The sequence below is a fragment of the Schistocerca gregaria genome, chromosome 8 (assembly GCF_023897955.1).
Source record: "Schistocerca gregaria isolate iqSchGreg1 chromosome 8, iqSchGreg1.2, whole genome shotgun sequence".
NCBI lineage: Eukaryota > Metazoa > Arthropoda > Insecta > Orthoptera > Acrididae > Schistocerca > Schistocerca gregaria.
This window is the reverse complement of record NC_064927.1, coordinates 96,255,255-96,272,577: the sequence shown is the minus strand read 5'-3', so window position 1 is coordinate 96,272,577 and position 17,323 is coordinate 96,255,255. Positions and strand designations below refer to the sequence as shown.

At 52.0% G+C, this 17,323-nt stretch overlaps 10 non-coding genes across 10 annotated transcripts; all 10 read right to left on the bottom strand.

Annotated features, from left to right (window-relative positions):
* Positions 1-680: 680 nt before the first annotated feature.
* Trnag-ccc (transfer RNA glycine (anticodon CCC)) lies at positions 681-752 on the bottom strand. The gene has a single exon. It is a non-coding gene; the product is annotated as a tRNA-Gly (tRNA).
* Positions 753-2,440: 1,688 nt separating this feature from the next.
* Trnag-ccc (transfer RNA glycine (anticodon CCC)) lies at positions 2,441-2,512 on the bottom strand. Its single transcript has one exon. It is a non-coding gene; the product is annotated as a tRNA-Gly (tRNA).
* Positions 2,513-4,200: 1,688 nt separating this feature from the next.
* Positions 4,201-4,272, bottom strand: Trnag-ccc (transfer RNA glycine (anticodon CCC)). The gene has a single exon. It is a non-coding gene; the product is annotated as a tRNA-Gly (tRNA).
* Positions 4,273-5,960: 1,688 nt separating this feature from the next.
* On the bottom strand, positions 5,961-6,032 carry Trnag-ccc (transfer RNA glycine (anticodon CCC)). Its single transcript has one exon. It is a non-coding gene; the product is annotated as a tRNA-Gly (tRNA).
* A 1,688-nt stretch (positions 6,033-7,720) lies between these two features.
* On the bottom strand, positions 7,721-7,792 carry Trnag-ccc (transfer RNA glycine (anticodon CCC)). Its single transcript has one exon. It is a non-coding gene; the product is annotated as a tRNA-Gly (tRNA).
* Positions 7,793-9,480: 1,688 nt separating this feature from the next.
* On the bottom strand, positions 9,481-9,552 carry Trnag-ccc (transfer RNA glycine (anticodon CCC)). The gene has a single exon. It is a non-coding gene; the product is annotated as a tRNA-Gly (tRNA).
* A 1,688-nt stretch (positions 9,553-11,240) lies between these two features.
* On the bottom strand, positions 11,241-11,312 carry Trnag-ccc (transfer RNA glycine (anticodon CCC)). Its single transcript has one exon. It is a non-coding gene; the product is annotated as a tRNA-Gly (tRNA).
* A 1,688-nt stretch (positions 11,313-13,000) lies between these two features.
* On the bottom strand, positions 13,001-13,072 carry Trnag-ccc (transfer RNA glycine (anticodon CCC)). Its single transcript has one exon. It is a non-coding gene; the product is annotated as a tRNA-Gly (tRNA).
* Positions 13,073-14,760: 1,688 nt separating this feature from the next.
* Positions 14,761-14,832, bottom strand: Trnag-ccc (transfer RNA glycine (anticodon CCC)). Its single transcript has one exon. It is a non-coding gene; the product is annotated as a tRNA-Gly (tRNA).
* A 1,689-nt stretch (positions 14,833-16,521) lies between these two features.
* Positions 16,522-16,593, bottom strand: Trnag-ccc (transfer RNA glycine (anticodon CCC)). The gene has a single exon. It is a non-coding gene; the product is annotated as a tRNA-Gly (tRNA).
* Positions 16,594-17,323: the final 730 nt, after the last annotated feature.

Here is a 17,323-nt window from a genome sequence, read left to right as displayed (position 1 = left end):
ATGATCTGCACATCGAGCTACAAGTCTGAACGTTTCGCTCAGGGGTAGCCAACGGCCGGCTCCCTTTCGATTAATGAAGTTAAGCAGAGGTGGGCGTGGTTAGTGATTACATGGGTGATAGGCGGGATCTCTGCGTGCTATTGGACCTTTCCCCTTTCACCCCCACTCTCCCCCTTTTGTGTTACAGTGTTGATGTGCTATGATGCCTCCCACAGCAATTTAAATTACGTTAACGAACATAGGATCCAAAATTTAAAGAGGTTCTTTGCAAAAAGAGCGAACGTAAAGTGCAGGAACGACTTTGGCAGTAACAGAACCGTACGAACCCACAGATAATTTCCCAAATATTGTAGATAACACTGTAGGGGAGCAGTGAGAATTCCGAAATTTGTAAATGAAAATTTAGCTTTTCGAATTGGAAAGGAAAGGTAGTCTTGATTAGCGTGTTTCTCGCAGCCGATTGTCGTACTGCTTCTGTCATATTGGCCCTGCCGCCGAGCGGCAGCGAGCGGCAGTCGAGCAAAGTCGGGCCAAGTCGACACACGATGAAGGGGCCGCCCACTTAGCTGCAACGAGGCGAGAGACGAGCAGATACTACTTGTGCAGCGACACTTGGCAATTTCGAGGATCGCATGGTGTTGAACACACACTATTGCGCTACGCAAAAACGACAGCCCTCTTGCGGTGGCCGGGAATCGAACACGGATCAACTGCTTGGGAAGCAACCATGCTGACCGTTACACCACCACCGCCGCATTCCGCTGCACGCATCCTGTGTCGTGATGCGTTGCCGCCCCTGCTGCCACCAGAGGCCGAAGCGACCCTGCTGCAGGCGCCCTGCCCGCCCGCACATCCGAACGCGGGTCCACGCCGCTTCCAGGGCGATGCACTGTAACTAGACGCAGGACTGACTTCCGCTGAGAAGTCCACCCTGTCGTGTTCGGCATGGTGGGAAAAGAATTCCTGTGTGCTTCCCTGTCGCAGTGGGCAGCGCGTGACGTCTTCTCAAGGGCGTACGTTCGACCCTCACCCCAGCCATCTCATTTACTCTCCACGACGGTGAAACGCACAGCATAGCTTTTGCGAGGTAAAGCCGTGTTTACAGTTTATTACCACCCAGGCTCCTTTGCGTCAACGTGAGAGTGTTTGTTTCCAGTTATTACTAATTATAGTTTTGCTACTTACACTTGAGACTGAAAGCGATGTTTGTGTAGTATGACTTGGGCGCTTTGGGAGTGAGTAAGCGGGATCGTGGTGGCGGACAGAGTTCAGCGTTGTCGCCAGATTCGGCCGTAAAGTTCGTGGAGGAGAAATATTTCTGGACCCATTCACACGTAGCTGATACTTGAGGTATGTCCGGTATGGTCTAGTGGCTAGGATACCTGGCTTTCACACAGGAGGCCAGGGTTCGATTACTGGTAGCGGAACGTCAATTTTCCAGGCTGAGATGAGAAATCTTCTCAGGGCCGTTTTTCGTCTTCGTGGTGTTGCTGCTCTGGGTTCCAAGTATAAGGTGAGAGAAAGTCAAGGAAAAGAGATACATGCTCACGTGATTGGCGGGGCCGTTTTTAAGGAAGAGGAGATGATTTTGCGGTTTTGGACTGCTGATGCGACAGTGTTGCGTGGCTCGTTAGCCCTTTGGGGTATAGCGTCGTGCTGGTAACGAGGAGGTCATGGGTTCGATCCCTCCACAGGCCATCCCACTTTCTCCGCCAATAGGAAATGCAGTCTCCCGCGAGACTCTGCCACGTAGATTCCAAATGATCTGCACATCGAGCTACAAGTCTGAACGTTTCGCTCAGGGGTAGCCAACGGCCGGCTCCCTTTCGATTAATGAAGTTAAGCAGAGGTGGGCGTGGTTAGTGATTACATGGGTGATAGGCGGGATCTCTGCGTGCTATTGGACCTTTCCCCTTTCACCCCCACTCTCCCCCTTTTGTGTTACAGTGTTGATGTGCTATGATGCCTCCCACAGCAATTTAAATTACGTTAACGAACATAGGATCCAAAATTTAAAGAGGTTCTTTGCAAAAAGAGCGAACGTAAAGTGCAGGAACGACTTTGGCAGTAACAGAACCGTACGAACCCACAGATAATTTCCCAAATATCGTAGATAACACTGTAGGGGAGCAGTGAGAATTCCGAAATTTGTAAATGAAAATTTAGCTTTTCGAATTGGAAAGGAAAGGTAGTCTTGATTAGCGTGTTTCTCGCAGCCGATTGTCGTACTGCTTCTGTCATATTGGCCCTGCCGCCGAGCGGCAGCGAGCGGCAGTCGAGCAAAGTCGGGCCAAGTCGACACACGATGAAGGGGCCGCCCACTTAGCTGCAACGAGGCGAGAGACGAGCAGATACTACTTGTGCAGCGACACTTGGCAATTTCGAGGATCGCATGGTGTTGAACACACACTATTGCGCTACGCAAAAACGACAGCCCTCTTGCGGTGGCCGGGAATCGAACACGGATCAACTGCTTGGGAAGCAACCATGCTGACCGTTACACCACCACCGCCGCATTCCGCTGCACGCATCCTGTGTCGTGATGCGTTGCCGCCCCTGCTGCCACCAGAGGCCGAAGCGACCCTGCTGCAGGCGCCCTGCCCGCCCGCACATCCGAACGCGGGTCCACGCCGCTTCCAGGGCGATGCACTGTAACTAGACGCAGGACTGACTTCCGCTGAGAAGTCCACCCTGTCGTGTTCGGCATGGTGGGAAAAGAATTCCTGTGTGCTTCCCTGTCGCAGTGGGCAGCGCGTGACGTCTTCTCAAGGGCGTACGTTCGACCCTCACCCCAGCCATCTCATTTACTCTCCACGACGGTGAAACGCACAGCATAGCTTTTGCGAGGTAAAGCCGTGTTTACAGTTTATTACCACCCAGGCTCCTTTGCGTCAACGTGAGAGTGTTTGTTTCCAGTTATTACTAATTATAGTTTTGCTACTTACACTTGAGACTGAAAGCGATGTTTGTGTAGTATGACTTGGGCGCTTTGGGAGTGAGTAAGCGGGATCGTGGTGGCGGACAGAGTTCAGCGTTGTCGCCAGATTCGGCCGTAAAGTTCGTGGAGGAGAAATATTTCTGGACCCATTCACACGTAGCTGATACTTGAGGTATGTCCGGTATGGTCTAGTGGCTAGGATACCTGGCTTTCACACAGGAGGCCAGGGTTCGATTACTGGTAGCGGAACGTCAATTTTCCAGGCTGAGATGAGAAATCTTCTCAGGGCCGTTTTTCGTCTTCGTGGTGTTGCTGCTCTGGGTTCCAAGTATAAGGTGAGAGAAAGTCAAGGAAAAGAGATACATGCTCACGTGATTGGCGGGGCCGTTTTTAAGGAAGAGGAGATGATTTTGCGGTTTTGGACTGCTGATGCGACAGTGTTGCGTGGCTCGTTAGCCCTTTGGGGTATAGCGTCGTGCTGGTAACGAGGAGGTCATGGGTTCGATCCCTCCACAGGCCATCCCACTTTCTCCGCCAATAGGAAATGCAGTCTCCCGCGAGACTCTGCCACGTAGATTCCAAATGATCTGCACATCGAGCTACAAGTCTGAACGTTTCGCTCAGGGGTAGCCAACGGCCGGCTCCCTTTCGATTAATGAAGTTAAGCAGAGGTGGGCGTGGTTAGTGATTACATGGGTGATAGGCGGGATCTCTGCGTGCTATTGGACCTTTCCCCTTTCACCCCCACTCTCCCCCTTTTGTGTTACAGTGTTGATGTGCTATGATGCCTCCCACAGCAATTTAAATTACGTTAACGAACATAGGATCCAAAATTTAAAGAGGTTCTTTGCAAAAAGAGCGAACGTAAAGTGCAGGAACGACTTTGGCAGTAACAGAACCGTACGAACCCACAGATAATTTCCCAAATATCGTAGATAACACTGTAGGGGAGCAGTGAGAATTCCGAAATTTGTAAATGAAAATTTAGCTTTTCGAATTGGAAAGGAAAGGTAGTCTTGATTAGCGTGTTTCTCGCAGCCGATTGTCGTACTGCTTCTGTCATATTGGCCCTGTCGCCGAGCGGCAGCGAGCGGCAGTCGAGCAAAGTCGGGCCAAGTCGACACACGATGAAGGGGCCGCCCACTTAGCTGCAACGAGGCGAGAGACGAGCAGATACTACTTGTGCAGCGACACTTGGCAATTTCGAGGATCGCATGGTGTTGAACACACACTATTGCGCTACGCAAAAACGACAGCCCTCTTGCGGTGGCCGGGAATCGAACACGGATCAACTGCTTGGGAAGCAACCATGCTGACCGTTACACCACCACCGCCGCATTCCGCTGCACGCATCCTGTGTCGTGATGCGTTGCCGCCCCTGCTGCCACCAGAGGCCGAAGCGACCCTGCTGCAGGCGCCCTGCCCGCCCGCACATCCGAACGCGGGTCCACGCCGCTTCCAGGGCGATGCACTGTAACTAGACGCAGGACTGACTTCCGCTGAGAAGTCCACCCTGTCGTGTTCGGCATGGTGGGAAAAGAATTCCTGTGTGCTTCCCTGTCGCAGTGGGCAGCGCGTGACGTCTTCTCAAGGGCGTACGTTCGACCCTCACCCCAGCCATCTCATTTACTCTCCACGACGGTGAAACGCACAGCATAGCTTTTGCGAGGTAAAGCCGTGTTTACAGTTTATTACCACCCAGGCTCCTTTGCGTCAACGTGAGAGTGTTTGTTTCCAGTTATTACTAATTATAGTTTTGCTACTTACACTTGAGACTGAAAGCGATGTTTGTGTAGTATGACTTGGGCGCTTTGGGAGTGAGTAAGCGGGATCGTGGTGGCGGACAGAGTTCAGCGTTGTCGCCAGATTCGGCCGTAAAGTTCGTGGAGGAGAAATATTTCTGGACCCATTCACACGTAGCTGATACTTGAGGTATGTCCGGTATGGTCTAGTGGCTAGGATACCTGGCTTTCACACAGGAGGCCAGGGTTCGATTACTGGTAGCGGAACGTCAATTTTCCAGGCTGAGATGAGAAATCTTCTCAGGGCCGTTTTTCGTCTTCGTGGTGTTGCTGCTCTGGGTTCCAAGTATAAGGTGAGAGAAAGTCAAGGAAAAGAGATACATGCTCACGTGATTGGCGGGGCCGTTTTTAAGGAAGAGGAGATGATTTTGCGGTTTTGGACTGCTGATGCGACAGTGTTGCGTGGCTCGTTAGCCCTTTGGGGTATAGCGTCGTGCTGGTAACGAGGAGGTCATGGGTTCGATCCCTCCACAGGCCATCCCACTTTCTCCGCCAATAGGAAATGCAGTCTCCCGCGAGACTCTGCCACGTAGATTCCAAATGATCTGCACATCGAGCTACAAGTCTGAACGTTTCGCTCAGGGGTAGCCAACGGCCGGCTCCCTTTCGATTAATGAAGTTAAGCAGAGGTGGGCGTGGTTAGTGATTACATGGGTGATAGGCGGGATCTCTGCGTGCTATTGGACCTTTCCCCTTTCACCCCCACTCTCCCCCTTTTGTGTTACAGTGTTGATGTGCTATGATGCCTCCCACAGCAATTTAAATTACGTTAACGAACATAGGATCCAAAATTTAAAGAGGTTCTTTGCAAAAAGAGCGAACGTAAAGTGCAGGAACGACTTTGGCAGTAACAGAACCGTACGAACCCACAGATAATTTCCCAAATATCGTAGATAACACTGTAGGGGAGCAGTGAGAATTCCGAAATTTGTAAATGAAAATTTAGCTTTTCGAATTGGAAAGGAAAGGTAGTCTTGATTAGCGTGTTTCTCGCAGCCGATTGTCGTACTGCTTCTGTCATATTGGCCCTGCCGCCGAGCGGCAGCGAGCGGCAGTCGAGCAAAGTCGGGCCAAGTCGACACACGATGAAGGGGCCGCCCACTTAGCTGCAACGAGGCGAGAGACGAGCAGATACTACTTGTGCAGCGACACTTGGCAATTTCGAGGATCGCATGGTGTTGAACACACACTATTGCGCTACGCAAAAACGACAGCCCTCTTGCGGTGGCCGGGAATCGAACACGGATCAACTGCTTGGGAAGCAACCATGCTGACCGTTACACCACCACCGCCGCATTCCGCTGCACGCATCCTGTGTCGTGATGCGTTGCCGCCCCTGCTGCCACCAGAGGCCGAAGCGACCCTGCTGCAGGCGCCCTGCCCGCCCGCACATCCGAACGCGGGTCCACGCCGCTTCCAGGGCGATGCACTGTAACTAGACGCAGGACTGACTTCCGCTGAGAAGTCCACCCTGTCGTGTTCGGCATGGTGGGAAAAGAATTCCTGTGTGCTTCCCTGTCGCAGTGGGCAGCGCGTGACGTCTTCTCAAGGGCGTACGTTCGACCCTCACCCCAGCCATCTCATTTACTCTCCACGACGGTGAAACGCACAGCATAGCTTTTGCGAGGTAAAGCCGTGTTTACAGTTTATTACCACCCAGGCTCCTTTGCGTCAACGTGAGAGTGTTTGTTTCCAGTTATTACTAATTATAGTTTTGCTACTTACACTTGAGACTGAAAGCGATGTTTGTGTAGTATGACTTGGGCGCTTTGGGAGTGAGTAAGCGGGATCGTGGTGGCGGACAGAGTTCAGCGTTGTCGCCAGATTCGGCCGTAAAGTTCGTGGAGGAGAAATATTTCTGGACCCATTCACACGTAGCTGATACTTGAGGTATGTCCGGTATGGTCTAGTGGCTAGGATACCTGGCTTTCACACAGGAGGCCAGGGTTCGATTACTGGTAGCGGAACGTCAATTTTCCAGGCTGAGATGAGAAATCTTCTCAGGGCCGTTTTTCGTCTTCGTGGTGTTGCTGCTCTGGGTTCCAAGTATAAGGTGAGAGAAAGTCAAGGAAAAGAGATACATGCTCACGTGATTGGCGGGGCCGTTTTTAAGGAAGAGGAGATGATTTTGCGGTTTTGGACTGCTGATGCGACAGTGTTGCGTGGCTCGTTAGCCCTTTGGGGTATAGCGTCGTGCTGGTAACGAGGAGGTCATGGGTTCGATCCCTCCACAGGCCATCCCACTTTCTCCGCCAATAGGAAATGCAGTCTCCCGCGAGACTCTGCCACGTAGATTCCAAATGATCTGCACATCGAGCTACAAGTCTGAACGTTTCGCTCAGGGGTAGCCAACGGCCGGCTCCCTTTCGATTAATGAAGTTAAGCAGAGGTGGGCGTGGTTAGTGATTACATGGGTGATAGGCGGGATCTCTGCGTGCTATTGGACCTTTCCCCTTTCACCCCCACTCTCCCCCTTTTGTGTTACAGTGTTGATGTGCTATGATGCCTCCCACAGCAATTTAAATTACGTTAACGAACATAGGATCCAAAATTTAAAGAGGTTCTTTGCAAAAAGAGCGAACGTAAAGTGCAGGAACGACTTTGGCAGTAACAGAACCGTACGAACCCACAGATAATTTCCCAAATATCGTAGATAACACTGTAGGGGAGCAGTGAGAATTCCGAAATTTGTAAATGAAAATTTAGCTTTTCGAATTGGAAAGGAAAGGTAGTCTTGATTAGCGTGTTTCTCGCAGCCGATTGTCGTACTGCTTCTGTCATATTGGCCCTGCCGCCGAGCGGCAGCGAGCGGCAGTCGAGCAAAGTCGGGCCAAGTCGACACACGATGAAGGGGCCGCCCACTTAGCTGCAACGAGGCGAGAGACGAGCAGATACTACTTGTGCAGCGACACTTGGCAATTTCGAGGATCGCATGGTGTTGAACACACACTATTGCGCTACGCAAAAACGACAGCCCTCTTGCGGTGGCCGGGAATCGAACACGGATCAACTGCTTGGGAAGCAACCATGCTGACCGTTACACCACCACCGCCGCATTCCGCTGCACGCATCCTGTGTCGTGATGCGTTGCCGCCCCTGCTGCCACCAGAGGCCGAAGCGACCCTGCTGCAGGCGCCCTGCCCGCCCGCACATCCGAACGCGGGTCCACGCCGCTTCCAGGGCGATGCACTGTAACTAGACGCAGGACTGACTTCCGCTGAGAAGTCCACCCTGTCGTGTTCGGCATGGTGGGAAAAGAATTCCTGTGTGCTTCCCTGTCGCAGTGGGCAGCGCGTGACGTCTTCTCAAGGGCGTACGTTCGACCCTCACCCCAGCCATCTCATTTACTCTCCACGACGGTGAAACGCACAGCATAGCTTTTGCGAGGTAAAGCCGTGTTTACAGTTTATTACCACCCAGGCTCCTTTGCGTCAACGTGAGAGTGTTTGTTTCCAGTTATTACTAATTATAGTTTTGCTACTTACACTTGAGACTGAAAGCGATGTTTGTGTAGTATGACTTGGGCGCTTTGGGAGTGAGTAAGCGGGATCGTGGTGGCGGACAGAGTTCAGCGTTGTCGCCAGATTCGGCCGTAAAGTTCGTGGAGGAGAAATATTTCTGGACCCATTCACACGTAGCTGATACTTGAGGTATGTCCGGTATGGTCTAGTGGCTAGGATACCTGGCTTTCACACAGGAGGCCAGGGTTCGATTACTGGTAGCGGAACGTCAATTTTCCAGGCTGAGATGAGAAATCTTCTCAGGGCCGTTTTTCGTCTTCGTGGTGTTGCTGCTCTGGGTTCCAAGTATAAGGTGAGAGAAAGTCAAGGAAAAGAGATACATGCTCACGTGATTGGCGGGGCCGTTTTTAAGGAAGAGGAGATGATTTTGCGGTTTTGGACTGCTGATGCGACAGTGTTGCGTGGCTCGTTAGCCCTTTGGGGTATAGCGTCGTGCTGGTAACGAGGAGGTCATGGGTTCGATCCCTCCACAGGCCATCCCACTTTCTCCGCCAATAGGAAATGCAGTCTCCCGCGAGACTCTGCCACGTAGATTCCAAATGATCTGCACATCGAGCTACAAGTCTGAACGTTTCGCTCAGGGGTAGCCAACGGCCGGCTCCCTTTCGATTAATGAAGTTAAGCAGAGGTGGGCGTGGTTAGTGATTACATGGGTGATAGGCGGGATCTCTGCGTGCTATTGGACCTTTCCCCTTTCACCCCCACTCTCCCCCTTTTGTGTTACAGTGTTGATGTGCTATGATGCCTCCCACAGCAATTTAAATTACGTTAACGAACATAGGATCCAAAATTTAAAGAGGTTCTTTGCAAAAAGAGCGAACGTAAAGTGCAGGAACGACTTTGGCAGTAACAGAACCGTACGAACCCACAGATAATTTCCCAAATATCGTAGATAACACTGTAGGGGAGCAGTGAGAATTCCGAAATTTGTAAATGAAAATTTAGCTTTTCGAATTGGAAAGGAAAGGTAGTCTTGATTAGCGTGTTTCTCGCAGCCGATTGTCGTACTGCTTCTGTCATATTGGCCCTGCCGCCGAGCGGCAGCGAGCGGCAGTCGAGCAAAGTCGGGCCAAGTCGACACACGATGAAGGGGCCGCCCACTTAGCTGCAACGAGGCGAGAGACGAGCAGATACTACTTGTGCAGCGACACTTGGCAATTTCGAGGATCGCATGGTGTTGAACACACACTATTGCGCTACGCAAAAACGACAGCCCTCTTGCGGTGGCCGGGAATCGAACACGGATCAACTGCTTGGGAAGCAACCATGCTGACCGTTACACCACCACCGCCGCATTCCGCTGCACGCATCCTGTGTCGTGATGCGTTGCCGCCCCTGCTGCCACCAGAGGCCGAAGCGACCCTGCTGCAGGCGCCCTGCCCGCCCGCACATCCGAACGCGGGTCCACGCCGCTTCCAGGGCGATGCACTGTAACTAGACGCAGGACTGACTTCCGCTGAGAAGTCCACCCTGTCGTGTTCGGCATGGTGGGAAAAGAATTCCTGTGTGCTTCCCTGTCGCAGTGGGCAGCGCGTGACGTCTTCTCAAGGGCGTACGTTCGACCCTCACCCCAGCCATCTCATTTACTCTCCACGACGGTGAAACGCACAGCATAGCTTTTGCGAGGTAAAGCCGTGTTTACAGTTTATTACCACCCAGGCTCCTTTGCGTCAACGTGAGAGTGTTTGTTTCCAGTTATTACTAATTATAGTTTTGCTACTTACACTTGAGACTGAAAGCGATGTTTGTGTAGTATGACTTGGGCGCTTTGGGAGTGAGTAAGCGGGATCGTGGTGGCGGACAGAGTTCAGCGTTGTCGCCAGATTCGGCCGTAAAGTTCGTGGAGGAGAAATATTTCTGGACCCATTCACACGTAGCTGATACTTGAGGTATGTCCGGTATGGTCTAGTGGCTAGGATACCTGGCTTTCACACAGGAGGCCAGGGTTCGATTACTGGTAGCGGAACGTCAATTTTCCAGGCTGAGATGAGAAATCTTCTCAGGGCCGTTTTTCGTCTTCGTGGTGTTGCTGCTCTGGGTTCCAAGTATAAGGTGAGAGAAAGTCAAGGAAAAGAGATACATGCTCACGTGATTGGCGGGGCCGTTTTTAAGGAAGAGGAGATGATTTTGCGGTTTTGGACTGCTGATGCGACAGTGTTGCGTGGCTCGTTAGCCCTTTGGGGTATAGCGTCGTGCTGGTAACGAGGAGGTCATGGGTTCGATCCCTCCACAGGCCATCCCACTTTCTCCGCCAATAGGAAATGCAGTCTCCCGCGAGACTCTGCCACGTAGATTCCAAATGATCTGCACATCGAGCTACAAGTCTGAACGTTTCGCTCAGGGGTAGCCAACGGCCGGCTCCCTTTCGATTAATGAAGTTAAGCAGAGGTGGGCGTGGTTAGTGATTACATGGGTGATAGGCGGGATCTCTGCGTGCTATTGGACCTTTCCCCTTTCACCCCCACTCTCCCCCTTTTGTGTTACAGTGTTGATGTGCTATGATGCCTCCCACAGCAATTTAAATTACGTTAACGAACATAGGATCCAAAATTTAAAGAGGTTCTTTGCAAAAAGAGCGAACGTAAAGTGCAGGAACGACTTTGGCAGTAACAGAACCGTACGAACCCACAGATAATTTCCCAAATATCGTAGATAACACTGTAGGGGAGCAGTGAGAATTCCGAAATTTGTAAATGAAAATTTAGCTTTTCGAATTGGAAAGGAAAGGTAGTCTTGATTAGCGTGTTTCTCGCAGCCGATTGTCGTACTGCTTCTGTCATATTGGCCCTGCCGCCGAGCGGCAGCGAGCGGCAGTCGAGCAAAGTCGGGCCAAGTCGACACACGATGAAGGGGCCGCCCACTTAGCTGCAACGAGGCGAGAGACGAGCAGATACTACTTGTGCAGCGACACTTGGCAATTTCGAGGATCGCATGGTGTTGAACACACACTATTGCGCTACGCAAAAACGACAGCCCTCTTGCGGTGGCCGGGAATCGAACACGGATCAACTGCTTGGGAAGCAACCATGCTGACCGTTACACCACCACCGCCGCATTCCGCTGCACGCATCCTGTGTCGTGATGCGTTGCCGCCCCTGCTGCCACCAGAGGCCGAAGCGACCCTGCTGCAGGCGCCCTGCCCGCCCGCACATCCGAACGCGGGTCCACGCCGCTTCCAGGGCGATGCACTGTAACTAGACGCAGGACTGACTTCCGCTGAGAAGTCCACCCTGTCGTGTTCGGCATGGTGGGAAAAGAATTCCTGTGTGCTTCCCTGTCGCAGTGGGCAGCGCGTGACGTCTTCTCAAGGGCGTACGTTCGACCCTCACCCCAGCCATCTCATTTACTCTCCACGACGGTGAAACGCACAGCATAGCTTTTGCGAGGTAAAGCCGTGTTTACAGTTTATTACCACCCAGGCTCCTTTGCGTCAACGTGAGAGTGTTTGTTTCCAGTTATTACTAATTATAGTTTTGCTACTTACACTTGAGACTGAAAGCGATGTTTGTGTAGTATGACTTGGGCGCTTTGGGAGTGAGTAAGCGGGATCGTGGTGGCGGACAGAGTTCAGCGTTGTCGCCAGATTCGGCCGTAAAGTTCGTGGAGGAGAAATATTTCTGGACCCATTCACACGTAGCTGATACTTGAGGTATGTCCGGTATGGTCTAGTGGCTAGGATACCTGGCTTTCACACAGGAGGCCAGGGTTCGATTACTGGTAGCGGAACGTCAATTTTCCAGGCTGAGATGAGAAATCTTCTCAGGGCCGTTTTTCGTCTTCGTGGTGTTGCTGCTCTGGGTTCCAAGTATAAGGTGAGAGAAAGTCAAGGAAAAGAGATACATGCTCACGTGATTGGCGGGGCCGTTTTTAAGGAAGAGGAGATGATTTTGCGGTTTTGGACTGCTGATGCGACAGTGTTGCGTGGCTCGTTAGCCCTTTGGGGTATAGCGTCGTGCTGGTAACGAGGAGGTCATGGGTTCGATCCCTCCACAGGCCATCCCACTTTCTCCGCCAATAGGAAATGCAGTCTCCCGCGAGACTCTGCCACGTAGATTCCAAATGATCTGCACATCGAGCTACAAGTCTGAACGTTTCGCTCAGGGGTAGCCAACGGCCGGCTCCCTTTCGATTAATGAAGTTAAGCAGAGGTGGGCGTGGTTAGTGATTACATGGGTGATAGGCGGGATCTCTGCGTGCTATTGGACCTTTCCCCTTTCACCCCCACTCTCCCCCTTTTGTGTTACAGTGTTGATGTGCTATGATGCCTCCCACAGCAATTTAAATTACGTTAACGAACATAGGATCCAAAATTTAAAGAGGTTCTTTGCAAAAAGAGCGAACGTAAAGTGCAGGAACGACTTTGGCAGTAACAGAACCGTACGAACCCACAGATAATTTCCCAAATATCGTAGATAACACTGTAGGGGAGCAGTGAGAATTCCGAAATTTGTAAATGAAAATTTAGCTTTTCGAATTGGAAAGGAAAGGTAGTCTTGATTAGCGTGTTTCTCGCAGCCGATTGTCGTACTGCTTCTGTCATATTGGCCCTGCCGCCGAGCGGCAGCGAGCGGCAGTCGAGCAAAGTCGGGCCAAGTCGACACACGATGAAGGGGCCGCCCACTTAGCTGCAACGAGGCGAGAGACGAGCAGATACTACTTGTGCAGCGACACTTGGCAATTTCGAGGATCGCATGGTGTTGAACACACACTATTGCGCTACGCAAAAACGACAGCCCTCTTGCGGTGGCCGGGAATCGAACACGGATCAACTGCTTGGGAAGCAACCATGCTGACCGTTACACCACCACCGCCGCATTCCGCTGCACGCATCCTGTGTCGTGATGCGTTGCCGCCCCTGCTGCCACCAGAGGCCGAAGCGACCCTGCTGCAGGCGCCCTGCCCGCCCGCACATCCGAACGCGGGTCCACGCCGCTTCCAGGGCGATGCACTGTAACTAGACGCAGGACTGACTTCCGCTGAGAAGTCCACCCTGTCGTGTTCGGCATGGTGGGAAAAGAATTCCTGTGTGCTTCCCTGTCGCAGTGGGCAGCGCGTGACGTCTTCTCAAGGGCGTACGTTCGACCCTCACCCCAGCCATCTCATTTACTCTCCACGACGGTGAAACGCACAGCATAGCTTTTGCGAGGTAAAGCCGTGTTTACAGTTTATTACCACCCAGGCTCCTTTGCGTCAACGTGAGAGTGTTTGTTTCCAGTTATTACTAATTATAGTTTTGCTACTTACACTTGAGACTGAAAGCGATGTTTGTGTAGTATGACTTGGGCGCTTTGGGAGTGAGTAAGCGGGATCGTGGTGGCGGACAGAGTTCAGCGTTGTCGCCAGATTCGGCCGTAAAGTTCGTGGAGGAGAAATATTTCTGGACCCATTCACACGTAGCTGATACTTGAGGTATGTCCGGTATGGTCTAGTGGCTAGGATACCTGGCTTTCACACAGGAGGCCAGGGTTCGATTACTGGTAGCGGAACGTCAATTTTCCAGGCTGAGATGAGAAATCTTCTCAGGGCCGTTTTTCGTCTTCGTGGTGTTGCTGCTCTGGGTTCCAAGTATAAGGTGAGAGAAAGTCAAGGAAAAGAGATACATGCTCACGTGATTGGCGGGGCCGTTTTTAAGGAAGAGGAGATGATTTTGCGGTTTTGGACTGCTGATGCGACAGTGTTGCGTGGCTCGTTAGCCCTTTGGGGTATAGCGTCGTGCTGGTAACGAGGAGGTCATGGGTTCGATCCCTCCACAGGCCATCCCACTTTCTCCGCCAATAGGAAATGCAGTCTCCCGCGAGACTCTGCCACGTAGATTCCAAATGATCTGCACATCGAGCTACAAGTCTGAACGTTTCGCTCAGGGGTAGCCAACGGCCGGCTCCCTTTCGATTAATGAAGTTAAGCAGAGGTGGGCGTGGTTAGTGATTACATGGGTGATAGGCGGGATCTCTGCGTGCTATTGGACCTTTCCCCTTTCACCCCCACTCTCCCCCTTTTGTGTTACAGTGTTGATGTGCTATGATGCCTCCCACAGCAATTTAAATTACGTTAACGAACATAGGATCCAAAATTTAAAGAGGTTCTTTGCAAAAAGAGCGAACGTAAAGTGCAGGAACGACTTTGGCAGTAACAGAACCGTACGAACCCACAGATAATTTCCCAAATATCGTAGATAACACTGTAGGGGAGCAGTGAGAATTCCGAAATTTGTAAATGAAAATTTAGCTTTTCGAATTGGAAAGGAAAGGTAGTCTTGATTAGCGTGTTTCTCGCAGCCGATTGTCGTACTGCTTCTGTCATATTGGCCCTGCCGCCGAGCGGCAGCGAGCGGCAGTCGAGCAAAGTCGGGCCAAGTCGACACACGATGAAGGGGCCGCCCACTTAGCTGCAACGAGGCGAGAGACGAGCAGATACTACTTGTGCAGCGACACTTGGCAATTTCGAGGATCGCATGGTGTTGAACACACACTATTGCGCTACGCAAAAACGACAGCCCTCTTGCGGTGGCCGGGAATCGAACACGGATCAACTGCTTGGGAAGCAACCATGCTGACCGTTACACCACCACCGCCGCATTCCGCTGCACGCATCCTGTGTCGTGATGCGTTGCCGCCCCTGCTGCCACCAGAGGCCGAAGCGACCCTGCTGCAGGCGCCCTGCCCGCCCGCACATCCGAACGCGGGTCCACGCCGCTTCCAGGGCGATGCACTGTAACTAGACGCAGGACTGACTTCCGCTGAGAAGTCCACCCTGTCGTGTTCGGCATGGTGGGAAAAGAATTCCTGTGTGCTTCCCTGTCGCAGTGGGCAGCGCGTGACGTCTTCTCAAGGGCGTACGTTCGACCCTCACCCCAGCCATCTCATTTACTCTCCACGACGGTGAAACGCACAGCATAGCTTTTGCGAGGTAAAGCCGTGTTTACAGTTTATTACCACCCAGGCTCCTTTGCGTCAACGTGAGAGTGTTTGTTTCCAGTTATTACTAATTATAGTTTTGCTACTTACACGTGAGACTGAAAGCGATGTTTGTGTAGTATGACTTGGGCGCTTTGGGAGTGAGTAAGCGGGATCGTGGTGGCGGACAGAGTTCAGCGTTGTCGCCAGATTCGGCCGTAAAGTTCGTGGAGGAGAAATATTTCTGGACCCATTCACACGTAGCTGATACTTGAGGTATGTCCGGTATGGTCTAGTGGCTAGGATACCTGGCTTTCACACAGGAGGCCAGGGTTCGATTACTGGTAGCGGAACGTCAATTTTCCAGGCTGAGATGAGAAATCTTCTCAGGGCCGTTTTTCGTCTTCGTGGTGTTGCTGCTCTGGGTTCCAAGTATAAGGTGAGAGAAAGTCAAGGAAAAGAGATACATGCTCACGTGATTGGCGGGGCCGTTTTTAAGGAAGAGGAGATGATTTTGCGGTTTTGGACTGCTGATGCGACAGTGTTGCGTGGCTCGTTAGCCCTTTGGGGTATAGCGTCGTGCTGGTAACGAGGAGGTCATGGGTTCGATCCCTCCACAGGCCATCCCACTTTCTCCGCCAATAGGAAATGCAGTCTCCCGCGAGACTCTGCCACGTAGATTCCAAATGATCTGCACATCGAGCTACAAGTCTGAACGTTTCGCTCAGGGGTAGCCAACGGCCGGCTCCCTTTCGATTAATGAAGTTAAGCAGAGGTGGGCGTGGTTAGTGATTACATGGGTGATAGGCGGGATCTCTGCGTGCTATTGGACCTTTCCCCTTTCACCCCCACTCTCCCCCTTTTGTGTTACAGTGTTGATGTGCTATGATGCCTCCCACAGCAATTTAAATTACGTTAACGAACATAGGATCCAAAATTTAAAGAGGTTCTTTGCAAAAAGAGCGAACGTAAAGTGCAGGAACGACTTTGGCAGTAACAGAACCGTACGAACCCACAGATAATTTCCCAAATATCGTAGATAACACTGTAGGGGAGCAGTGAGAATTCCGAAATTTGTAAATGAAAATTTAGCTTTTCGAATTGGAAAGGAAAGGTAGTCTTGATTAGCGTGTTTCTCGCAGCCGATTGTCGTACTGCTTCTGTCATATTGGCCCTGCCGCCGAGCGGCAGCGAGCGGCAGTCGAGCAAAGTCGGCCAAGTCGACACACGATGAAGGGGGCCGCCCACTTAGCTGCAACGAGGCGAGAGACGAGCAGATACTACTTGTGCAGCGACACTTGGCAATTTCGAGGATCGCACGGTGTTGAACACACACTATTGTGCTACGCAAAAAACGACAGCCCTCTTGCGGTGGCCGGGAATCGAACCCGGATCAACTGCTTGGGAAGCAACCATGCTGACCGTTACACCACCACCGCCGCATTCCGCTGCACGCATCCTGTGTCGTGATGCGTTGCCGCCCCTGCTGCCACCAGAGGCCGAAGCGACCCTGCTGCAGGCGCCCTGCCCGCCCGCACATCCGAACGCGGGTCCACGCCGCTTCCAGGGCGATGCACTGTAACTAGACGCAGGACTGACTTCCGCTGAGAAGTCCACCCTGTCGTGTTCGGCATGGTGGGAAAAGAATTCCTGTGTGCTTCCCCTGTCGCAGTGGGCAGCGCGTGACGTCTTCTCAAGGGCGTACGTTCGACCCTCACCCCAGCCATCTCATTTTCTCTCCACGACGGTGAAACGCACAGCATAGCTTTTGCGAGGTAAAGCCGTGTTTACAGTTTATTACCACCCAGGCTCCTTTGCGTCAACGTGAGAGTGTTTGTTTCCAGTTATATTACTAATTATAGTTTTGCTACTTACACTTGAGACTGAAAGCGATGTTTGTGTAGTATGACTTGGGCGCTTTGGGAGTGAGTAAGCGGGATCGTGTGGCGGACAGAGTTCAGCGTTGTCGCCAGATTCGGCCGTAAAAGTTCGTGGAGGAGAAATATTTCTGGACCCATTCACACGTAGCTGATACTTGAGGTATGTCCGGTATGGTCTAGTGGCTAGGATACCTGGCTTTCACACAGGAGGCCAGGGTTCGATTACTGGTAGCGGAACGTCAATTTTCCAGGCTGAGATGAGAAATCTTCTCATCTGTCTCGCGTGTGT